At 35.5% G+C, this 26,979-nt stretch overlaps 1 long non-coding RNA gene across 2 annotated transcripts in view; it reads right to left on the bottom strand.

The window, feature by feature from the left end:
- Nucleotides 1–6,776: 6,776 nt before the first annotated feature.
- Nucleotides 6,777–26,979, bottom strand: part of LOC141385761 (uncharacterized) — a 34,435-nt gene continuing 14,232 nt past the window's right edge. For both annotated transcript variants that reach the window (XR_015490830.1, XR_015490831.1), the window contains exon 4: nucleotides 6,777–7,028. This is a non-coding gene — a long non-coding RNA (uncharacterized LOC141385761). The remainder of the gene's footprint in view (nucleotides 7,029–26,979) is intronic.

The following is a 26,979-nucleotide window of genomic DNA, read 5'->3' on the forward strand; positions in this document are numbered from 1 at the left end:
GATTACTTCATTAAACGAGATTGAATTTATTATTAACTTATAGGGTTGTACAGTATATATCATCTGCATTAATAATGCAGCACAATAAATAAACAAATTCATTCATTCATTTTCCTTTGGCTTAGTCTCTATTTCAGAGGTCACCACAGCAGAATGAACCACCAACTATTTCAGCCTATAGACTGGATTCAATGACCTCACACACAATTTTCCAATAAAACCTCTCTGTTGACTACGGTAGCAAGTACAGGCAATTTTTTTATAACGTAATTTTTTTTTTTTCTCAAATACTAAGTCAGTTATATACAGTTGTAGTCAGATTTATTAGCCCTTGAATTGTTTTCTTTTTCAAATATTTTCCAAATTATGTTTAACAGAGCAAAGATATTTTCACAATATTTACTTCTTAATATTATTATTTCTTCTGTAGAAAGTCTTATCTGTTTTATTTCAGCTAGAATAAAATCAGTTTTAAATTTTTTTTTAAACATTTTAGGTCAAATTTATTATTACGCTTTATTTTTCTTTTGATTTTCTACTGAACAAACCATCGTTATACAATGACTTGCCTAATTAAACCCTTGAATCTCACTCTGAATATCTCAAGCTGAATACTATATCTTGGAAAATATCTAATAAAATATTATGTACTGTCATCATGGCAAGGATAAAATAAATCAGTTATTAGAAATGAGTTATTAAAACTATTATGTTTAGAAATGTGTTAAAAAAATCTGCTCTCCCTTAAACAGAAACTGGGGGAAAAAAATATTACTCAGGAAGGCTAATAATTCTAACTTTAATACTACACTGGAAAATTCTGAGAGGATTTTACAGTGTACAATCAAGTGCATAGAAGAATTTCAATCTGCGACATGAACAAATGCAAACACACACACACACACACACACACACAAACACACACACACACACACACACACACACACACACACACACACACACACACACACACACACACACACAGAGCCATGGCCTGGTCGAGCTATTATGTCAGTCACTTCCGACTTGAGTGCTGCCATCTGCCCCCTAATGAAACCATGCACTGTGACACACCCACAGACACACACGCACAAAGCAGCAGTGAATAAAAACATTTACACATGCACCCTCTCAATGAAAGCTGCCGAAACGCAAGACATTTAGCTAAAATTACAAACGCTGCTTTTTTGGGGCATTTCTTTTTATAGTCCTCTTTTCAGATAGTGGGGGATTGTGGGTCGTGATACATTGCAACACTTATTGCAAACATTTAGACCTAAGATTTATGTATTCTGATTGTATATAAAACTTCATTCATTCATTTTCCTTCAGCTTAGTCCCTTATTTATTAGAGATTGCCACTGCGGAATGAATCACCAACTATTCCAGCATGTTTTACACAGCGGATGACCTTCCAGCTGCAACCCAGTACTGAGAAACACACACACACACACACACACACACACACACACACACACACACACACGGCCAATTTAGTTCCTCCAACTTATCTATAGTACATGTCTTTGGACTGTGGGGGTAACCAGAGCACCCGGAGGAAACCCTGTTAGTTCCCAAGTGACAGCTTTTGTACTTTTATTTACTAACCTTGGGTAATGATAATAATAAAGCACAGTTAGGCCGGTTAGTTTACATTTCAGTTTCAGTCTGACCAAAGATGTTAAGTGATGAATAACTGCAGTATTCCACATGACAGATCTAGTATAGCAGCCTGACGTCGTACCCAATGTTTTTGTTTTTTGACAAAGCTCGAGTAGATTTGTAACAGGTCAACTAGATTTCAGATATGTTCGAGATAAATGTGACAGATGTTGCCTGTAATCATAGTCTCAGTGGCATGTCAGGCATGAGAAACTGCTCTTGGGTTACTGAAACTGCTCCTGGGTTTCTGAAATCACAAATGCTCCTCGCTCACTCCCTCAACGCTAACGATAAACAAACAGTATATTATACATGATTTTACTAGAGTCTTCTTGAATGCTTGATTTTGATTGGACGATAAATACAGCATTAACAATCTCCTCGAATGCTTAATTATGATTAGATTATGATTAGATTAAGCCAACATAGGCTCATTCTGAAAATGTCCCCCATAATATACTTTTACAATATAATATACAATATCAATTTCTGAAGATTGCGAATTATGTGTACGTATGGCTGCATTTTGTCTTTAAAACGGTGCTTTTGAAAACACTATTAGTTGGGTTTAGGGAAGGGGGAGGGTTCGTCAGTCAATCTGTCAGTTAGTCAGTCAGTTGATAGCGGCCTCTGGTGGTTTACGCAAGAACAGCAGGCGCGAATGCCATTTGCGTGAAAAATTTGAGATCTGAAAACGCAGACACGGTGGCTCAGGTGAATTCACAAAAAGAAAAATGTAGGTCCTGGGATGTATTTGCCGATCTCCAGAAGTGTATATAGCGGCACGCTTTCAGAATGAGCCTGGGTTAAATACAGCATGTAAAAATTATTGCTGATTTACATTTTATAGTTCAGCTTCACTTTTCTAGTCACCTCAACTTTTGTAGACCAAAAATATGAAGGTAAACTTTGTATAACTCCTTGAATGCTTGATTGTGATTGGATAATAAATACAGTGCAAGTCTGCAGATTGGAGACAGACAGGAGTTGACCACAACAACGTGGTTCGAGTCTGGTGAAGTACGGTTCCAGAAAGCAAAAAAAAAAGTAAATGAACGAAAAAAAGACAGGGTGAGAATGTGGTAAAATCTGAAAACTTAGTTAAAATCAGGCAAGGGCTTTACTTTTTCTGGATTATTTTTTAGAACTGTCGGTTGGGTTTAGGGAAGTGAGTGGGCGAGTCAATCGGTCCTTTTGAAAACACTATTGGTTGAGTTAAAGGAAAGAGGAGGCTGGGTCAGTACATTGGTCAGTCAGTTAGTTGACAACAGCCTCTGGTGGATGTACACGAGAAATGCAGGCACAAACTGCAATTGTGAGATAAATCTTAACAAGCGGACACAGCTAGTGGATTTGAAAGAAGAAAAACTGCACACACAAAAAAATAAAAAAACGTACCTCCTGGGACATATTTGGTGCTCTCTGGAAATGTATATAGCGGTACATTTTCAGAATGAGCCTGGGATGAATACAACGTAAACGCAATATTGCTGAGTTATATTTTTTTAGTTCAGCTCAACGTATCTAGTCACCTCAACTTGCATAATCTAAAAATATGAAGTTAAACTTTGTATAAAAAAGTTGAAACCTGATTGTCTTATTAAATAAGTAAAACTAACATTAAAAATCATTTGTCGTCATGAAGTTATGTCATATTACTTTGACAGTGATTCTAATTAGACAAGTGTAAGAAACTAAGTTTATACCTAAGTGTATGGTTATATTTCTCAAAATTACTAAACGCTGAGAACTGCTGTGAAATTCCATAAGATCAAACCTTGAGAGCTGCCATGCAATAAATCAAACTTTCTAATCTTCGGAGAAGATCTGGAGAATGCCATCTGACAGCTGACCCTTCACCTATCCTCAGGCCCTCTTGCCCTCCCCAGTTTTATGGCCTGGGTCAATGAGAAGTTACTCAGGAATTACCAGATTCCAAGTTTCTAAGTTGATATGATGTAGTTTGTATATTTGCAGACTTGTCATGATCTTTGTCATTTTAAAGGTCTCAGTGCGACTGTAAATCAGAAAACCAAAATTGTTGAATTGTGTCCTATTAGGGAGAGAATGTCTTGTCTTCTTCCTCAGATGGTATTTGGCTCCTATAGGGTCTTTGTGAAGCTTTTATTAATTTGAATTCATGATTATTTCAACATAGGCTCATTCTGAAAACATTTCCCTATATACATTTGAAGATCAAAAATTATGTAGCCAGAGGTACCTATGGTAACATTTCGTCTTTAAAATGAACGCTACGGGGCGGTGTGGCATCGCTCCATTTTCCTTTTCTGCTGTTACCATTATGCCCAGTGGCTCGCCACGTACGTCGGTGGACTTGTGATGTGGATCAGAGTTGACCACAACGATGTAGTCCAAGTCCGGCGATAAACGATTTCAAAAAGCAGGTAAGACAAAAACAAACGCCAAAAAATTATTTTCTTTTTCTGGATTGCTTTTGAAAACACTGTCGGTTGGGTTCAGGGAAAGAGGAGAGTGGGTCAGTCAATCTGTCAATCAGTCGACACCGGCTTCTGCTGGATTTATGCGAAAACAGCAGGGGCAAATCAAATTCAAAGTAAAGGATAAAAAAAAAAACATTAAACTTTTTAGTAATCTCAAATTACATGACTAAAACTATTAAGTTGCAGTTTGTATAACTAGTTGAAACCTGAATAACTTAATTCAAATTATTCACGTCAAGTTAATTATTTTTAGTAAATGCACAGCTAAACAAAATAGCATCTCCTGACCAAAATGGCTTCTCCTGTCTCATACTGTATCACTGGCAAATATTTCCAGTTATTACTCTTTGATTTCAGGATTGTTTTATGGACAATCCCTAACAAATGTATTCAAATAAAACATAGAAACAATGCCTTTCAATTGACTAACCCAAATCACCCAAAAATTTAAATTACCTTATTTACTCTCCCTCATGTGGTTTTAATCCTCTATGAGTTTCTTTCTTCTGTTGACCACACAAGAAGATAATTTGAAGAATGCTGTACTGTAGGCCATCGACTTCCAAAGTAATATTTTTTTCCTACTATAGAAGTCAATGGTTTCCAGCATCCAGCCTTTTCCTAAATATCTTCTTTTGTGTTCAACAGAGGATAATAAGACTATTAAGTTAACTTAGTTGTTTTTACACATTTATCCCAAAAAAAAATTCATTTTAATTAAGTAGTTTGAACAAGTAAGAATTGTGTTGTTTCAGTTTATTTTAAATAAATAACTTGAACAAACAGCAAACATAACTTAAGTTAAAATGAAAATATTAATATCAAGTGGTTTTCTGCTGAAAATGGACAATACAAACTCCAAATATATTTTTTTGTGCTTTTCAAGGGCATCATAACCTCAATGACCAACTGCATCTTTTCACAAACAGCCGCTTTACAGTTCCATACACTATATGTGATGGTCACTTCAGTGGTCCTGATGATTTATTATAAAACCTGAGGATATCTAAAAGACTATAGTATAATAAGGAGATACAGTCTTTAATACATGACAGTACAAGTTCCTCTGTTAATAAAAAATGCAAAGAACCAATTAAACATGCATTTTTTTCTGATGTGCTATCAATCGTGTCTGACGTCTATTAAGACAGCCACATATGAGACTGCAGTGTCCTCCGCCATTCACACTACTCACTTCAAGTAGCCTTCGCAGTGAGTGGGGCATAGAAATGCTCTCTTTTAAGTCCTTTAAGTGATCATCGTTCATTTTGTTCATGGCCATATGGAAGAGCCCTTCACGAAGGGATGCAGTCACTTTTCATTACAAAATCACCCCCCCCCCTCCCATTTACAGTACCGTTTGAATGCACAAAAATGCATTATTCTGTGTTTGTACACAACGTTTTACACAACTCTCAAATGCATCTTAGATTACATTTAAGAGGTCATATGACTGAAAAGTTTTTTTGTTTTGAACCTGTGCAAAAAGAAGTTCATGCAAATAACGAAAGATGGAACACATTTACCCAAGTAAACTCTGATGTAGCGATCATTACACTAACCAATCAGCTATCTTCATTAGTTACCTTGTTCACTATTGGTTACTAGGTTAGCAACACTACAGTTAGCCTCTCTAACAACTAAATGGAAATGGAACACGAATTTGTATTTAGGAATTTATCGTTCTTTTCTGTGAACATCATGTTACAATAAACTCGACTATAGTCACTTTGATCAGCCTTTAACTAAACTGAATCATTATTTAAAGGTTCACGAAACCCTTGAGTACTTTTTTTGAGATTTTAACAGATTTGTGTGTGTCGAGCATCAGTTAAGACAATGTTAGCACCTGTTAGTTTTAATTGTGGGATATTTTTGAGCTTTTGTCAGCTAATTTCAGCTTCAGGGTTTAAAATAATTTTTGGGGAGGGATCAAAATCGGTGACGTAGCGCAAAACTGCAAGAGCAAAGATGTCGCATCGGTTTTATTATTATTCATTGCGGAGTTTTCTTATCCTATGAGAACACCTTGTTTCTTAATTATTCATTAAAGCACGTGCTCCTCCACACAATCATCAATATAAAATTGTAATGTTTTTTTTAGAATAGTTTTTGAAGTCATCTGATGAAAGTATTCATATCACAATGTATATCTTAGAAAAAAATTTGATAATGCAATAAGTTAGATTTTCCAATATCGTGCAGTCTTAATTCCATTATTATTAATTAATATTGGTGCAGTTTGTTTGTTGTTGTTAGGGAGTAAGTTATTGGTGATCAGTTGACTAGTCAACTACATTTAATAACTCATTTTTCCCAGGTTTGTGTTCCACATACGTTTATTTAGGTTCTAGAAAATATTATGCAAACAACGGTTTTCAACATCGATTATGATAATAGCAAATTATTTTCAAAATCAGCAAATAAGCTTACACTCAAAAAGGGATTTTTGCTAGCTTATTTAAATTGAGCTGAAACAACCTAATTGTTTAATGTTCAGTCCACTTGTATTTGGATCGGTTTGTGTTGGGACAACATGAATTAATTGTCTGGAACCCAGCAATTTTTACAGTGTATTAGAATGCAACACTGAAGACTAATGATGGTGGGAACTGAGCTTGACAGGATAGGGTAAACATTGAATGACAGGAATAAACTAATCTTTTAAATTTATTTATGCACATCGCCGCTCAATGAACATATCTGTGTTTGCTTACAGCATTCCTCAGATGTTTCTCCAGGCAAACTGTGATGCTGTTTGGCTAGTACTGTGGCCTGACAGGTTGTCCCGAAAGCTTTGCTTGGGAAGATCAAAGCCATTCGGCCAATCACAATTCACGGCATGTTCTTCAGACACAGCTCTTCAAATTATCTCTAGCCCCAAAAGCCCCAATTGAGCTCAATCTGTGAAAAGTAGTGGGGAAATCAATATATTATTATTATGTCTCAATAATGTAGCACCAAAACATGTTTGCACAATTAGTCCATGCATTCTCCAAGTCAAACCAAATGCCATTTATATAATAAAAAGCAAGCAAAATATGTTTGTTTGGATTTTACATGATAGAAAATCAGGCGCAATGTCTAAAAATAGGATTTAATAGCATTTCTTCTCTGATTTCTCCTCTTCTCCTCTTCCGAGCCAGGAAAACAAACAAGATTTAAGCAGGTTACATGCGGATGAAAAACTTTATATATACACAATACAGACAACAAAAAATGAGCAGTGTTTTCTGGTTTTCTGATACATCAAGTGAATAATCAAATGTAAGATAATACTGCATAGTTTACATTGTATAAACAATTTCATTATATTTAATCATTATTAAAGTTACAAATGGTACAGTTTCTTCACAGTGTAAAATATTGCATTCAATTCCTTCATACTGTCCCGACACAAACTGATTAAGTTAACTTTGTTGATTTTACAAATTTAAAGGGTAAATGAAGTACTCAGTTCAGACCTGCACTCAGGTTTACATTATTTTGTAAATTGGATTTCACTTTAATGGAAATATGTATAACAAGCTCGATTAATGTAACCATTTAGCAGCAAACGGCATGTTTTACTATAGCTTTTAGACCTAGAGAGCTGCCATCTTGGAATATCGCTGTGTCTGACATCACTGGGTTGGCTCCGTTCCCTCAGCTGAACAGATAGAGTGGAAGTAAAGGACTGAACACGGAGACTGGACAGCCTAATTTAACCCAATGCGTGAAGTTGTAGACGTGGAGCTGGTGCAAATACAAGCATCAGATGTGTGTAATGTAGAAGTATATATTTATTCTACAGTATTTTTCTTTTTTCCCTTTTAATTACCGATCATTTGATCATTAATGTAAATAATAAAACTTTGACTTTTGCAGTGGTTTCAAAAATCTCAACATTTCATATTGAGCAATGTGATTGTTGTGGATATGCACAATGCAATATTGATGCTGTTAAAATTAAAATAGTACAATGATTTCTGAAGGATCGCGTGTGTGTTGTATATTGATGCTTGAAATTCAGCTTGACATTACAGGATACAGATGTAAGCTTCAGCGAAGGTTCTACCAGGAAGACTCTAATTCTACAAGATTCTTCATAATTATCAATTCTGCCAATAATGATCAAGCAGCTTACATAAATAATCCATCTAAACAATTTCCTTCGCTGATCATAGGTGACGTAGTCAAAGTTCCCTCCATCCTCTGCCATGGGGTTGGCTCTGCCCTGCCTTCATCTTCAGGCAGTATTTGCCAGCTCTTCACGAGGCCTGCATCATTGACAGGGCTTAGGCCAAAGGACTACACAAAGGACAGCAACTGAAATTGCAATGTTTTATGCATTCTCAATAAATGTTAAAACGTTTATCTGCCCCAGAGTCTTTCTGGTAAAACTACATGCACGTCACACCATACACTACATCTTCCAGAACGCCTTACACTAATCTCCTCGGTCCTCATGAGGACACATAAGCCCCGTTCACACAGTGATACCGGTAAATATCTGGAAAATTTCCGTAACGACTTTACCGGTTAAAAAAAAACAAAAAAAACGCTGTTCACACAGGCGAGGACATTACGAAATTTTTCCAGAAAAGACCGTTCACACTGTCCATTCCAAAATACCGGTAAATTCTGACATCATTCACCACAAATGAGCTTTAAATGGCTGCGCTTGTATATGTAGACATTTGACTACATGACAAGCTCTGTGGATGATCAGTATTGTGAACAACTTCGATGAAAACATGTGGAGGATCACTTTCGCATGTCGAGATGTTCATAATATGTGTGTGCTGTTTCATGGGCAAATGCAAAGCTTGAAGGTAAACAAACAGCGGCTTATCATAAGCATCTTATTGATGATTATTTACACAATTGGCATTAAGATAAACATATAAACGTTATCTGACTAACTTCTAGCAGCTAAATGCGTCTGGGAAAATATTCAAAGGCTTTTATTCTCATAAACCGCATGGATGTGAATGCGTCTGACTATTCGGATTGGTTAAAGCAGACGTCACACGTCAGCACGTTCTAGACGTGCATGTGCTCTTTCCGGCAATCTTCTTTCTCTATTCACACAGCGCTGCATTCCGGCAAATTACCGGTAATGTTACAACATCTCTTTCTGGAAAATAGCCAGAACGAATTTACCGGTATTTTCAAAAAGGACCTGTTCACACATACAACCTTTCCGGAAAATTGCCGGTAATTTTCTGGAAAGGTCTGTATGTGTGAAAGGGGCTAAATAGAGCTGCGGTGGATATTCTAATTATTAGGAGGACTATATATACACAAGTTTGTGTTGCCTTCTGGTTGTGGATTGGTAATTTGTTGCTTCTATAATGCTGGTGGTTTTATGATCTTGGTTAGCTTTGTCTTAGTATTGTTTTATTAATCCTTATTTTAATAAATCTTCGTTATATGATGTGTTTTGATCCACACATTTTATATCCTTCACCCAACATGCCGAGCCATAACACAGGAACTTTTTTTAAAAATACATATGAAAAATAGAAATGAGATGTCACAACTGTTTTATTGTTTTTCTGATAACAAAAAAAAAAACTTACAAAAAAAAAACAAACTTGGTGAACATAAAATACTTTAACAAAACAAGGCTTATTCTTTGACTGCAAATACATTTTTATACTTTATTGGTTCAGTGGTTAATGCCTCCAAACCAATAAATGATCCATGAATTACTGGTATTGTTCCCCTGAGAGGCACACTTAACATTACAATTGCTCCACGGTGTCACTTTAGTCACTAGCTAAAAGCGTCAACCTAAATGACTGCAATTTGCCGAAAAGGAAGTATTAAAAGGTTGCAATTTATGGTTAAGGTGAGATTTATGGTTGACCAATCACAATGACAGCGCACACAAGCAATTTAGGCCTGAGTGCTGCTTAAAGAGGAGAAATGTCAGCGCTTTACAGTGGCTTTCCACATTCATCTCAATGTTGTGGCTCGGAAGTACTTGACAATCTGGACGTAATCACCTGAGCAATAAATGTCACGGGACTAATCGCTGTACAGTTACGGGATAATTACATTGGGATACACTGATGCACTGCATTAGCTGTGATGTTAAAGCTAGTAGAGAGGAGAAGTATATATTTTATGATGAGCAGTATAACAGGGTTTCTGCAGGCTTAATCATGTCAAATTTAAAACTTTTTAAATCTCTTTTAAGACCGTTGTGAATAAAATTGTAGACTTAAACAGGGCTAAACATTTATGATTATTTCTAATGGCCCGGTTGGTTGCCAAAAAAAATTAAAATAAATAAAATTCTTTCTTAGTGACATTATAATGTCAAAACAACATTTATGCATCAGCATAGCAGTGGATTCAAAGCTTTAATAGCGGACAGCTGCTTCTCACTCAGGGCTATTTATGCTAATGTAGAAGAAATCATCACTAATGGGCGGGGCTTTCCCCCTCTGATGAGATGTACAATGGGAGAAGGTCAATCAAAGTGTTTATACAGACTGTTTTTATAAACTATCATAAAATATATATATATATACATTTTTACCATTAGAATCTAGTTGTATTCACCGACTGTTGTCGCACAACTGTTTAAACCCCTTATAAAAGTGATCTTTGCATAATAGGTCCCCTTTAAACCAAAACTTCTGAATGTAAACATCCCCATATGAGCAGTAAAATGGAGGGTTGGCAAGATGAATTGCGTAATAAAGGAAAACAAGCATCAGCACTTGTGTTTAATCAGCATGCAGAAGGCCAGTTCATCAGCAGTTCAATATGACGTGGCCTTTCTGTTTGAAGGGCTGGTGGTTTTGTTCCCACTGCACCCTCAGATAATGGCGGTAATGTTTTTTTTTTTCAGAGCTCAAAAGGGCAAGCCTGGCATTTGGTGTAAAACATGTTGCAGAATAGCAATTATTTTTGCATTCAGGTTTAAAAATAGACTTTATGCAGTTCAATTTGACATGTGGATGATTAGACTGGAGATATAGAACTGTTTTCTGTGGCAGCAATAGTTTTTTGGAATCAAATTAGTTTAAAGTATCTAAAGTTAATTTAAGGCAAGACGCTGATAGGCGAACACAGAGAAAAAATTATGAGATAGAGTATTTCACCCAACAAGGACTTAATCTCTTGAATTGTTCCAAACCAGTTCGATTTTTTTGTTTGTTGAACACAAAAGAAGATATTTTGAAGAATGCTGGAAATCATTTACTTCCATAGTATTTGTTTTCCGACTATGGATGTCAATAGTTACCAAACAGGATTGGAACAAGTCGAGGGTGAGTAAATGATTACAGAATTTTCATTGTCGGGAGAACTATCTCTATCAGAACTACCGTCACAGTTCATGCATTACAAACACTGTTAGTGTAAAAATGTGTTTAGACATGCAAATGCAACATTACATAATTAAATATGCTCTAATTTGCATACATTCGTTTGTAGCACGTGTCATTTTTTTGTGGCTCATTATGGTCAAAAGTTTCTGGATTTGTAGTGTGTCTTTTTATCACTGCATTATTCAGAAAATACTGTGAAAAGTCAGAGAAAAAAAATATATATAACCAGACAATTCAGTTAAGATGTATTAATATAGATATGAATATAACTGGGATGTTTGTTGTAGGTATACTTGAAGAATTCATATGCCATCTGAAATACTCTTCTAAAATGAGCATTTTGTTCAGCCTTCTTTGTTAAATTCCTTCACTTTAAATACAGTAAAATGAAACTATTCTTTGCCGTAAAAGTAAAATTACTGAACCTACACACAGGGGGCTGAGAAAAATGCTGAGTCTTATAGAGACTTTTTTATCTGAACTCTTGAATTTTAGAAAGGTTTTGTCACGGTTGCAGGTTTGTGCGCTCTTCCGGAGTGTGTGTTTGATCACGTGGGTTTGTTTTGTTTTGGTTGTCCATGTGTATTTGTTATGCTCACGTGACATGACGACACTCAGCGGGGCTGATTGCACACCAGCTGAGGCTAATTATTAGCCCTATATCAGGGCGACGTTTCTATGTTTCTTTGTCAGTTCGTTACATCTGTTCTCATGTGTGTTATCTGTGCTCAGGCCCCTGAGTAGAATTTTCTGGACCCTGTTTTCCTGTCTGTTCCTGCCCTGTGTTCGTCGTCCTCCTAGCCTGTCACTTTGTTTGTTTATTTTGACTTGGTCAAATAAACTTTTTCACTTGCACTTGGATCCTCCTTGACTCTTATTTTTGAGCGTGACAGGTTTATTGTAATTGCAATCTACAAATACAAATTGACAAACCCTTTAGATAAGCTAGTGCAAAAAAAGTTTAACTTTTGTATATATTTTTATTATAGTGTGCACGCATAAATTCACTTACTATGTTTACTGCGTCTGAGAACTTAGCTGCTTATTTTTATTTTCTTAATTATATCAAGGTAAGTGCACAAAAGTCTGTTTCAGACACTCGCATATACGCCCACACAGACACTACACCCATATAATTGTCCAGAAAGTATGCTTTTTTTGTGCACTGCAACTAATGATCAACAATAAAAATTAGTAACTTCTACCTCTTCCCAACAAGGAAAACCAGCAACTATCAAGAATGTATGATTATATGATGTAATGGATTTGCAATCAAAAAAGGTCATTATAATGGAAGTCAGCACATAAAAGGTGGCATGGCACCCAGCCCCACCCTGAAACCTAATAGTCATTGGATGATGTGCAAATCACACTAAACTGTACAAATGAGATCCTACAAATCCATACGAATTAGCCACTAAATCTGTGGTAATAAGTTTCAAACTGCTTTGAGATAGCACTGCTGTTTTTACTACAGACAGGTGGATGGATGTTATCTTTAATAACATTAAATTGACATTTACTTTTACATTACTCTAGTAGCTTTTGAAAATAATATGGGGGGAGTGGGGATGAAAATTTTTTTTCATAAAAATCTCATTTTAAAAGAATGTTTTTAGCAGAAATATATAACTCGAATATAACTTCACTTTACACAAAAAGTTGCACATTGTTACTTTTGACCCCATTAGTAGAGACGAAAGTTACACACAGGTGATTCAGAATAACAATATTTGCTAGATTTACTGGCTTAATCTTGTTTATTTTAGGTATATCTGACTATGACAGGCAAACATTTTTTTTCTACTGTAAACATATTTTGTCCTTTATTTTTGGAAAAAAAAAATTTAACTGCATTTTCATTTTAAGTTTCTGCTCCATCGAATGTTTCAAAAGCAATCCAACAATGCAATTTTTTTACACTTTCCACAATTTTTAAATATATATATATATATAATTGGCAATATGCATTAATTTGGTAAAACAACTGAATCTAAACACTGCAAACTCTAATGTGGAAGCGAAGAATAATGTATGGCTAGTGAGACATGAATAACTGGTTCTCCACTGGAACTCTTGCCATTAAGCTGATTTACTTTTAAACTGAAAAACTCAAACTTAAGGATGTGTAATTACACCAATGGCCAGTTTCCACTGAGTGGTACAGTAGGGTAGGCTTTTATGGCTGTTTCCACTGTCAAAGATCTCAAAAAGCAAACCGTACAATACCATTTTTTTGCGTACCCTTTCAATAGGGTACCTAGCACAACAAAAGGGAGCCAAATGGTGGAGTGAGATGTGCAGCTGAACTCTATTGGTTTACAGAGATCCGCCACTAGCTCGTGCACCTGCAGAAGAATGAAAACAAAGAAAGCACTATTTTTTAAATACACAGTTGAGACACTAAACTGTATTAACATATACATATAAAAAAAAACCATGGTCCCCCAAGCTTAAACAAACCTTGTTGTCATCTTGAAGAACAGCCACAAAGCCAAGAAGAAGAATCTACCCTGTTTTCAGTAGTTGTCTACAAGGCCGTCTAAAACGCAATCGGTTTCGCTTTCCCGTCTATATTTAAAATAATGAACTTTGAGCTGATGATAATAACGTTCCCTTGATTATTGAAGTGCTTCTGAAATACAATCCTTTTAGAAATAGACAAACGCGAGAGTGACATGCGAAGAAACAAAGGAGCAAATGATTCTTTCAGCAACCTAAAACATGAACAAACTGCCATTATTATTATTATCATCACATTTCAGACTATTATGAACTCAAAATGATGAAATTACTTTCTAACAAGAGGTTAGATGTGCTGGTGAACAATAATGATACAGATGAGAGGTTTGCACTGACTGTGGGCTATGTATTGCTTTTGAACCCCAACTAAATGTTCGCTGTGGTACCCTTTTGGCTGTGGAAATGCAATCCTGATAAAGGTGACCCGTACTGTACCACTCAGTGGAAACAGGCCATGAATAACCTGTAGATTCATAAATAGTGTGTCACATAAAAAGAAAACTATATATCCTGTAATAAGGAAAAAAGAACCACTACAATAATTTACTTTCTGCACCTAAAAACTGAAATTTGGAGCTAACTGCAGGACACAGTCCCGAAATCACATGATATTTGGCAGCTCCATCAAGAGTTGCATGCTAAATGTTCTGTTATAGCCTGGAAAGCAGATGTTGTGAGGGCTTCGGGAAAATCGTTTTGTTACTTTCATCCCATGTTACTTACGTTCCCGATTTCCCCTATGTATTATCGTGTTTTCTTTTCTTTTTTTCTTTACACTTGCCAGGTTATGTAGGTTCCAGTGTCCTGAATTTTGCTTGGCAATCTTAAGCTAATTGTAATGGTCTGTTTTGGTTTGATTTGGAATTTCCCCAACCAATCTCAGAATCTTGGAGACCAGAGTGAGTGCTCCGACTCGGCCCCCCTAATCCATATACATTTTTTCTGACAAATAAAAAAAAGTCTTGTTGTTGTATCACAAGCTATGAAACTCCCTGTTATTAATGACTACAAGTGTATGACACAAGTTTCACTGTCAGACTCTCAGTTTGTTGTGAACAGTAAACTTCAACATCCTGTGATTATGTTGTGACTTTCTGCTCCTTGAAAAGGATGATGCTCACTGTTAGCGCAGGGTTGCGTCACTTTGCGCTACAGAATGTAGGGAGCAAAGAGTCATAAGTTAATCACGGCATTCTGAAATATATACACCACAGGAACATTGAGTGGCTCAAAGCAAGCAAAGAGCATAAAATTAAAATGTTGGCAGGGCAGGTTCTCTATTCATGTCATTGACAGCAGCCGGTTCCTTTGCTCAAACACCAAACAAGATTAACTTACTGTACACGATGCCTGAACCAATTGAGATGAAACCCACACACACCAAAGGCAAACATCTTTACATCACTTCAGACACTGATGCATACTTGCTTTAAGTTGAATTTAGGACTGAAGCATTAAAGGGGACCGATTATGCCCCTTATTTTACAAGATGTAAAATAAGATTTTGATGTCCCTAGAGTGTGTATGTGATGTTTCAGCTCAAAATACTCAACAAATAATGTTTAACAACTTTTTGAAACTGCCTGTTTTAGGCTTTGATCCTAACTGTTGCATTTTGATGACATGCGCTTTAAATTAAAATGAGATGCTATTTTCAAAAGATGGCAGAGCAACAAATGCCTGTGTGTCAGCATAGTGGCAGATTTAAAAATGAGACTAATGTGGAGCACAGCTGCTTCTCACTCAGGGCTGTTTATGCATTGACAAATCATTTCTAATGGGCAGGGCTTCCCCCCTTTGATGACAAAAAGGGGAGAATGTCAAAGTGTTTCTGGAGACAGTTTTTATATAGCGTTATTATTAAAATATTTTTTTTTTTGTTTACTATTAGAAGCTTGTTATATTCACAGACTGTTGTCACACAACTGTTTAAATCTCTTATGAAAGTGATTTTTGCATAAAAAATGTCCCCTTTAAAACAACAACTTCCACTACCACTACCACCACCAACAACAACAATCTATCTTTGTAAATTACTGTCTGTCCATCCATCCACCCATTCATCCATCCATCCATCCAGCTAATAGCCAAGTTCATAAAAAAATAATGTTAAACTGACTTTAAAAATCAAGCTAAATCTCATAGAATTAGTTTTTAGGAAGAAATAAACAAAAACAAACAATGATTATAATATTTACAGTGTTTTTCATATATTTTATACTATATATACACATAATATAAATGTTGAAATTAACCTACTGAAAAATCCTATTTAAAATAAAGAAAGATTAAAATATTATACATTTAAATATTTTTAGTTGTATCTACAGTGTGTTGCTGTCTATATGGAATTCATTTTATTGATCAAATGCTGAATGTCCTTCCTGTACAACTTATTTACCTATAGGTATTAATAAAGACACATTGACCTACATCTCATTTTAACTTAAACAACAACAAATAAAGTTAAAGCACAGCTAACACATTTTAGTAAGTCAAATGAGCATAAAAAACATTGTTGTGATGACTTGTTGATTATTTGTATACCTGTCTAAGTGCTTAAATGCAAATTTCTAATCAGCCAATCACAAGGCAGCAACTCGATGCATTTAGGCATGTTTTCATGGTCAAGATGATCTGCTGCAGTTCAAAGTCAAACCGAGCAACAGAATAAGGAAGAAGAGTGATTTAAGGGACTTTGAACATGGCATGGTTATTGGTGCCAGACAGGCTGATCTGAGTATTTGAGAACTGCTGATCTACTGGGATTTTCATACACAAATATCCCTAGGGTTTACAAAGAATGGTCAGAAAAATAGAAAATATGCGGTAAGTGGCAGTTCTGAGAGTGCAAATGCCTTGTTGATGCCAGAGGTCAGAGGAGAATGGCCAGACTGGTTCAAGCTGATAGTAAGACAACAAAAACTCAAATAGCCACTCCAGGTTACAAACGAGGTATGCAGAAGAGCATCTCTGAACGGCCAACCGGTCCAACCTTGAGGCGGATGGGCTACAGCTGAAGAACACACAGAGTACCACTCCTGTCAGCTAAAAAAAAAAAAAGAAACTGAGGCTACAATTCGCACAGGCTCACAAAAATTGGACAATAGATTAGAAAATTGTTGCCTGGTCTTATAAATCTCCTGCTAGGACATTTGGATGGTAGGGTCAGAATTTGGCATCAACAACATGAAAGCATGAATCCATCCTGCCTTGCATCAATGGTTCAAGCTGGTTGTTGTGGTGTAATGGTGTTGGGGATATTATCTTGGCAAGTTGTGAAGGTAAAGTGGGTTCAACCTGGTATTAGTAAGGTGTGCCTAATAAAGTGGCCAGTGAGTGTATATACCCTGACATTTAAACTGTATGCATGTCTGAATGTATAGTAAAGGTATACGGATCACTTTGATATACACAGTCTATTATTTGTAAATTAGAAACAGCAGTATAGTCAGATCCAGAATATATCCTTTGCTTCCTGCTTTTGAATATTGCAAAGCCTTTTTTGACCAAAGGAAACATAACAAAGAGGTTCTTTTGTGATTTGTGAGAGGAAGTGTGCAATATGGCAAAGTCCCCAAATGTGCATGTATCACAGAGACGCATGCAAATAGGGCTGAATCGTGTTAATAAACATCAGGGTCGAAACAAGGGAAAATTGTTTTCTGCTTTTTAATATATAGCCGACGGGCAAAATAGCCAGTGTCTGTTGATTCCAAATGAAACCGTGTGGCCCTGGTCATTTTCACAGGAATTATGTTGCATTAATGATCTAATTTCAATATCAGAACAAGGGCGGAAATTTGGAAGATTAATAATTTCTGGAGGCAAGTTATGACTCACACCCCTTACTGAGCCAGTATACGGTAAACCTGCTTTCTTTTTTTCTCCTCTCTCTTTTCCTCAGATCTTTTCACGCAGGATTTCATGTGCAGAGCTCGAACAAAAATGATGGCTAACTTCACCTCAGAACATGCATGTTATGCTAAACTCAGCCGCGTGTGTGTGTGTGTGTGTGTGTGTGTGTGTGTGTGTGTGTGTGTGTGTGTGTGTGTGTGTGTGTGTGTGTGTGTGTGTGTGTGTGTGTGTGTGTGTGTGTGTGTGTGTGTGTGTGTGTGTGTGTGTGTGTGTGTGTGTGTGTGTGTGTGTGTGTGTGTGTGTGTGTGTGTATTCATAGGCGACGCAGTGGCGCAGTAGGTAGTGCTGTCGCCTCACAGCAAGAAGGTCGCTGGTTCAAGCCTGGAGTTTGCATGTTCTCCCTGTGTTCGTGTGGGTTTTCTCTGGGTGCTCCGGTTTCCCCCAGTCCAAAGACATGCGGTACAGGTGAAGTGTGTAGGCTAAATTGTCCGTAGTGTATGAGTGTGTGTGGATGTTTCCCAGAGATGGGTTGCAGCTGGAAGGGCATCCGCTGCGTAAAAATGTGCAGGATAAGTTGGCGGTTCATTCCGCTGTGGTGACCCCGGATTAATAAAGGGAATAAGCCGAAAAGTATATGAATAAATGAAGATATATTCATTCAAACATTGTAAAAAAGGATGGGTTCCACAAAATTTCATCATGTCCACTCTTAACTATTTTTCCAACTTACTCAGTACTTAACTGTAATATTAACTGTATTTTACTGTACAGTTATGCAGTATGTTACTGTATTTTACAGTTGTATTGTAAAAAAATTACTATATAAAGATATATATACAGTTGAAGTCAAAATTATAAGCCCCCCTGAATTAGCCACGCAGTGGCGCTAATATATATATATATTTACACACATATATATATATATATATATATATATATATATATATATATATATATATATACATATACATATACATATATATATATATATATATATATATATATATATATATATATATATATATATATATATATATATATATACACACACACACACATACACACACACAATTTTATAAATAAATATACAGCAAGATAAATGGTGCTGTAAATGTAAATACAGTATTTTTGCTGTAATTGATCAACAGTGAATAGTCTATGTTATTGTAGAATCTGGAAATTGTTAACCGCTATTAGTTCATCTGAATCTTTTTTACAATAAGTGGGTTAAACATAAAACAATTAAGTTGCCCCAACCTCCTCAATAATTGTGTTGTTTCAACTCATTTTAAGTAGTTTGACCAAGCAAAGTCAATTCTCAATAATTATGATTTTTAGTTGAGTAAACCATAATTGATGGTTTTATTCTGTAAACTACTGAATATATTTTCTTTCTTATTTAAAAAAAGTTATTTAGAGCTTTTTTTTTTTTTTTTTTTACAAATTAAATACTGTTAATTTAAATGAAAATTTTGTAAAACTATAACCTATATATAACCTATAACTATATTACCACATATAACATGTTATTGTTGCAATACATGTAAGGCAGACCTAATTCACATGTTCTGGTCATGTACTAAACTGAGATGGCTTTGATCTTCAATATTTGAGAATTTAAACTGTATTTTAAAAAAAATACTTTCTTCGGAGTCACAAGTGATGACAAAGAAAATGACTTGGTCTTTGTAACATTAATACAGTAGCTAGAAGTCTGAGTGGAAATTATCAATGCCACCTAAACTGCCACTGTGGCTTAGTGATCTAAAAACATGACTTTATTAAAAATCTTTTCTTTAAAAGGATGAACCTTATCAAGAATATTTTACAAACACTGTGGAGTTCTCTACCTTTTCCTATTAGGAATGTCCAATATCATTTGAGGGTTTTAAGAAATCTCTAAAAACACACCTTTCCCCTAAAGCTTTTAAATTATAATTTTTATACATAGTTGCTTGCTGCTGTGTATTGTGTTGTTATTGGGACTGCAATTATGGATAAGCAATGTTTTATTGCTAGCGTATTAAGAAAGGCACATTACAAAAAAAAATTGTATTATTATTTTTGTGAAACATGGGATTCTTTAATAATTTACATTTAGAAGAGTGTATCCCCCCCAACACCCCCCTCCTTTAGCCCACATAAGCTCTATTTTTTATGATCTCTTCTTTATTGTATATTTTCTTTTTTCTTTTTTTTGTTCATTTATTCATCCCATTGTTTCAGTTTTGATAAGACAATTTTGTTTCAAAAACGAAAACACCTGTCATTGATTACTTGCAATGTACTTTGTTTACAAAACAAAAAGCACACCGTTCTCATGCCTTCAGTAGTCATGTTAGTGTTCACCAGTCATTCATTCATTTTCTTTTTGGCTTAAGGCCCCACGCTTTTTGCTCGTGTTTTCTGCCGACGTTTAACACCTCGTGACTAAATAAAAGGCGCCAATGTGATCGTGTACACCAGGGGGTCTCAATCCTGTTCCTGGTGATCTACCTTCCTGCCGAGTTCAGCTCCAACCCTGATCAGACACACCTGCACCAATTAATTAGGACCTGAACAGCGCTTGATAATTACAGTCAGGTGTGTTTGATAGGAAGGTAGATCTCCAGGAACAGGGTTGAGCACCCTTGATGTACACCAACATGCAAAACGGCAGGCGTAAAAGCGTCATTTTCAAGAAACGCCTCATGCTTGTTATTTTTTGTGTTTTTTTTAGACGTGCCTCGTCAAAACCTTCTCCACTAATCAGATTGGCACTTTTGTTCATGAGCACGGAGCTGCTGAAGTTACATTAAACAGCACTTGAAGGTGCTCAAGCGCAAAACTGTCAATGCGAGCGCATTAAAGATGATGCCCAGGGGCGATATGAACGTGGAACTACTTATTGCAATGGTGAACAATAGTCATTTCTTCATCGCTAGAGCTGCTACTTGAGCCATCCATGCTTGTCTGAATCGCCAGTAACTTTAAAAACAAGCATGTCAACTTTGTCTTCTTCGGTGGTACAAGCGGGTGTGAGAAGCTTAAAGTTGTGTAGTGCCATCTAACACCAAAGAGTGATTTTGCGTACTCTTCTGCTGGACGCAAGTGAAAAATCGCTTGGGTTTGAATCCGGAAAAACGTCAAGTGTGTATGCACCTTTATTCCCTTTAAAAATCAGGGGTTGCCACAGCGGAATGAACCACTAACATATCTAGCATATGTTTTACACAGCGCATGTCCTTCGAGCCCACAACCCATCACTGAGAAACATCCATACAAACTCATTCACACACATACACTATGGCCAATTTAGCTTATTTAATTCACCTATAGAGGCATCTTTTTAAACTGTGGGGAAACCCACATTATGCTACCCACTGCACCACCATGACAACCTTCGTCATGTTTCATTCAGACCTATTTACATTCAATTTTAGACAACACAATACCAACATTTCAACTTCTGAAGAGCCAAGAAATTAATGCTTGGTTAAATTACCATGATTTTTAATTCTCAACAAATAAAAGACTAACTGGTCAATTAAAAAATAATGGTCTAAATTATATTTGATATTTGGATGAAATGTAATTGGACATTTATAGACAAAAACATATATTAGCATTTTATTTAAACCCATACTTAAAGGTGCTGTAGGTGGTCTGCCAAAATGCTAACCGGTTAGTATATTATCTTTAGACTGCAGGGGATAGACAGTGTTTCAAAGCCACACCTCCTGAAATCACAAACACACGCACTGTAACATGAGAGCAGACAACCCACTCGTTCATGTCATTTACCAGTTAGAAATGTAATTAGTGTTTGGCCGGCAGTGTGCAGAAATTACACTTATTACTAATCCACACATACATGATATTTCAGAGCAAATATTCAGAGTAACATAATAAACCCTATATGGAGCGCATCACTGGCTGTCATAGTTCAAAAATGAACCAATGTGAATATAAAAGCAACTTTACCTAAGTAAAGCAGGCTAGGCAGAACAGCACAATTTACTGATGTTTTGTTGTTAAACTAAATAAAAAAAAAATCTACATTTTCGATGCTGTAAAAGGTCCCTTATGAACTGAAAATAGCCACATCAATCTTTCCCTGGAAGATTTCAGTGGCTGAACAACACTTCTGTGCATATAACCTATTTGTAACAACAACATCTACATCAGCTTTGGGGAACTAAATTAGTTTTAAAACAGAACATTACCTGTCTAAGAGAAATACTTGAGCCATGGTGTCATCCTTCCTCCAGCGTGCAAAACTGACTCCAATACTGATTCAGGATTTTAAAAAGTTTCAATTTAGCATTTGATTTTACCAGGCATGCTCAAGCTAATGGCGGATATGCATGAACAGAGATGCGCAGGAGCCCAAATCTACATTTGTTGACAGTTTGGGCTGCTTATCAAAACTATGGAAGATGTCGGCCTGACATTATTTCATTGGATGAACATTTTTTTTGTTTAATGCTTTTCCCAGAATTAAAAAAATACATAAAAATACAAAATTTACTTTAATCATTACTACTGGACCGTAAAGAGGCTTTCAACCAGCACAACAAAACATGTTTCTGAAGACAATCACCTACTGCACCTTTAATAAATTAAAATTAAATAAATCCAGATAATTTGCAGACCTTTAATTTTATGTTATGATACCTTTACATGCAAGTTCATCATTTTCATGTTCATCCCTTAAATCACGCTTCTCAAAAGTCATGCAAGAACATAATAAAATCACTGCTTTTTGATAAATAAGTCTTTATTTCTCGGGCAAAAGTAGAACCTGACCAAAAAGCGGCACAACGGAAACACATATTTGGTAACAAGGCCTGCAGCGCTCCAGAGCTGACATTCATGACATCTGCTGTTATAAATACTGAGAGTTTACAAGAGTAGAAAAACTATAGAAATATCACTGTACAAAATGTACACAGCCGTTTATCATCTTTTGTTTTGTTTTTGTTTCACAATGTGCAGTTTTTATTCACAACATTCTGTGAAAGGAAACTCCAGGAAGAGGTGAAATGTGTGGAGCACAGTTTCGAGTTATGAAGATGAAACAAAAATAGCAAAACAAATGCTAAAGGCTTTTGTGAATGTTTGCATTTATGATAAGGCCTGAAACAAATATTTTCTGTGTAATGCAATTTTTTTTTCATTTTCATTACCATTATAAAGTACAAAACATGTTAAGAAGCATTTCATAATCCAATAATATACTTTTCTAAGGCCCAGTCTCAATCTTCTATTAACATGCATTCAAGCGACCACTTGTATTTCAGTTTTTGAAAACATTTCCACTTATTTTGTACTCAGTGGCTGGATTACAATCGTGTGCATTTTAGTATCACATGAGAAATGAGTGATGGATGTTACAAATTACAAATAAAAAAGGATAATGCTTGCTTGATTTTGTTCTGGGCAAAAACAAATAACAACAGATGTTAATAAAAATGATAATAATAAATAATAATAAAAATAACAATAAAAATGATCAGAGATAATTAATACAAGTTAGAGAAAGTTAATGGTAGATAGCAAATAATGGGTGATGGAAACACATTTGCTGAACAAACTCTATAGACCATTTCAATGTGGTCATGTCATTGGCCCATAAACATTTCCTGCTTGTTATTAAACTTTCATAACTGTAACAAGAGGCAATACTTAATGTTAAAACAGCTATCATAAGATCATTTATGTGGCTTTTTTTGGATTAGAAATTAAAAAATGTAAAACAAGAAATACGCAGGCACCATTGTTTTGGTTTACATCCCTCAAAATGGTCTATATAGTAGCGAACATCACACCCACATGACCAATCAGCTGCCTCTATTATGCTTGACTTGTTTACCGTTGGTTACTAGGTTACAAATACCACAGTCAGCCACTAACAAATTGATCGAATTACAATTAATTCACATTTGGGATTGTTTCTCAGATTTTTGTTTTATGTTACAATGTAAACCTGACATGTTTTTCTGAAACTTCAGAGGCTCAAAATGCACACAAAATGCCAAGTGTAAAACAACTAATTCTCTTTTGTATAAACAGAAAAAAATAACCCAATCTCACATAGTATTCTAACTATTTTACATATTTTCAGAAGTGACCAATTGATATGAATTCATATGATTTTATTCCTATTCATATTTATTTTTAATTCATATTTATTTATTCATTCATATGAAAATGTATGATTTTTAAAAGGAGGCATGTCCCTAAACTCCACCCATCATTGGGGGATGAGCAAATTGTATTAATATGCAATTATACAAATTAGCAACTAAATCAAAGTTAAGAATAGCTGTGAGATTGGTTGGAAAAAACAATCAGGGTTATGTCAAAAAATAAATTCACAGAATTTTGGTTATTTGTACATTTTAGATTACATTTGGAATCATTTTTTTAGCTTTGCAGATAACTTTCCTGCTCAAACCGCAAATTACACAATAAAAATAATTGAAAAAAAGAAGCATAATAGGAGTCCTTTACAAAATATTTGACAATCAACAATGCACCATGGCACTAATCTGATCTTACAGACAATAGATCTTGGTCATATACATCTAACCTCGCCTTTTGTTTTTTAAAGCACATGTGCAATGGTTGATGTGCACCCTTTTCTTGCATCACAAAGGACACATTCAGTAGCAACCCACATCTGCACGTCTTGCAAATACAGCGTAATTTTCTCACCGAGACCATGAAATATCACAGTGTGAGTCCTAACAGTAAGATTATGACTGGCAAATTCTTGTTGTAAACAGATCTGATGCTGTTTGCAAAAGAAGTGCATATTTTATATACATGATCAATAAATTTGGGTTTATTTCATGGAGATAGTTCACCCAAAAATTAAAATGTAATTACTAATTACTCTCCCTCAAGTGTTTAAAAACCTTAATGAGTTTCGTTCTTTTGCTAAAAAAAAAAAAAAAAAAAAAAAAAAAAGATTTTGTCTTCCATAAAAGGAAAAAAACAAAATCATTGGTTACAGTTTTTCAGCATTCTTCAAAATATCTTTTGTGTTCAACAGAAGAAAAACAGGATTGGAACAAAAGTAAATAGTAAGTAAATGATGACAATGTTTTAAAACAGAAAAAAAAAAAAAAAAACATAATTTACTCAGCTTTCACATCACAAACCTGTCTCACAAACAACAAAGACTGCCCAGGGCTACATTTTGACAACCGAGAAATATGTGCACAGAAATATGTAATGACTGCATTTTGCATGTAAAACAAGCACTAAGAAGCGGTATCGCTGACCGCTTATCTCGGCTCATTGAAAAAAATGTTTCATTGGATTTACTAGTTGTTATTTTTTAAAGGTAAGTGGCTGCAAACGATTTATATGGGCTGAATTTGAACAAATTAAGATTTAGCTCATATAAATTGTTTGCAACCAGTTACCTCAATAATACTTTTGTAAAAACTGATAATAATTTTTTGAGTGTATGGACAGCTTTTGGTTTTTGCTTAGTCACTCAACATGTATGGTGTTGGACTTGGAAGGGAGTGCAGATTGTGACCAGTGTTCGAGTCTGGTGAAGGACGGATCCAAAAACCAGACCCCCCACAAAAAACAGGGTGAAATCTTGGTCGAAACATGGGTTGTGATGGCTTTTCTCTTCCAGTTTGCCTTAGAATACTATCGGTTGGGTTTAGGCAAGGGGGTGAGTGGGTCAGTTGATATTAAGCTGATATGACATGTCATATGCATGACAACAGGGGCACTACTAGGAAGAAGTTCGTATGATTCTAAAGGCTATTCTATTCTTTTGGTGCCCCCAGGGTTACTGTACTATTAGGGGGCCCAAACCAACCTTCTTGGTTCTCAAAAATGTAGCCCCTGCACATATCTCCAATGAGCCTGGATTGAAAGAAAATGTTTAGCGAAATGCTGGAAAATGATGACAATTAGCTTCAATATTTTTTCATATTAGAATACTAATTTTCCTATAGATGTCAACAGCTACCAGTTTCCAGCTTTCTTCAAAATATCTTATGTGTTCAAGATAAAAAAAAAGAAACTCATAAAGGTTTGAAACCACTTGAGGCTGAGTAAATATAGTGAGTAAATTTTCCTTTTTGAGTGAAAGAAACAAGCAATGTAATGTAAATAACCCTAATGGAATGGATAAAAGGAAAAACAAAGATTCCTCCCTCCACAGAATCTAAGAAACGTTCAGAAAGCTAATCAGAGTGTGATGATATTCGAAGCGTCTTATAAATGAGTGCCACGAGAGAGATGAAATGTGTGATATGCCTTTCAAACGAAGCATCAGAGGTGAAGATTGTTAATGAATTCTCTTGCTCACAGGGTTGTTTGGTCTAATTATCTGGAATGTGAATTATTTGGTAATTATCAAAGCAGCAAATCATTCGCCTACGTTGAAAATTGCATGAAAATGTGCCTCAAAGCGGGGCGCGTTGAAAAATTAACAATGCTGGTTGTTAACGACTTGTGGAATTATGAAATCAGCTGTTATGTATGGTTGAGGGTGGGTGGGTGGGTTCTTTTATGCCATAACATGATGGTAAACATGTCCCGTCATAAGTAATTAAGTGCTCTGCATTTTAATCAGATGCTTCTGTGAGGCAGGTTGACTGTGTGGTGGCTTCAGGTTATTGTTGACAACAAGCTTTTATTTAATGCTGCACAGATCAATCAGCTCATCTTCCCGCTCAGCGAACACTCACACAGTCAGAAAGAGGATCAGAACAAAGGTTAAAACTTCATACATTAAGAACAATAACAAACGTTATTACATTGCAGATTGTGTAGCAGATTATTAGTTAATGTGCTTTTAAATAGTTTGGAATTATTTTCATTATTATGCGAGTTCGTGAACGACTGATCTGTACTGGCCATTAAAGGAAAGGTTCACTCAAAAATGAAAATTACCCAATTTACTCATGTAATGTGGTTTTAAACATTGAGTTTCTTGTTGTAAACAAAAGAAGATATTTTGAAGAATATTGGTTGCTGGGATCCATCAATTTCCATAGTAGGAAAACCATTCGTCAATGGGTCCAAGCAATTGGCATCTTCTTTTGTGTTCAACAGAAAAAGAAAAAAAAATCAAACAGGTTTTGAACAAGTGACGGGTGAGTAAATGATTATTCACCCATATTAATAGG

The sequence above is a fragment of the Danio rerio genome, chromosome 5, assembly GCF_052040795.2.
Source record: "Danio rerio strain M-AB ecotype USA chromosome 5, GRCz13ab, whole genome shotgun sequence".
Classification (NCBI taxonomy): domain Eukaryota; kingdom Metazoa; phylum Chordata; class Actinopteri; order Cypriniformes; family Danionidae; genus Danio; species Danio rerio.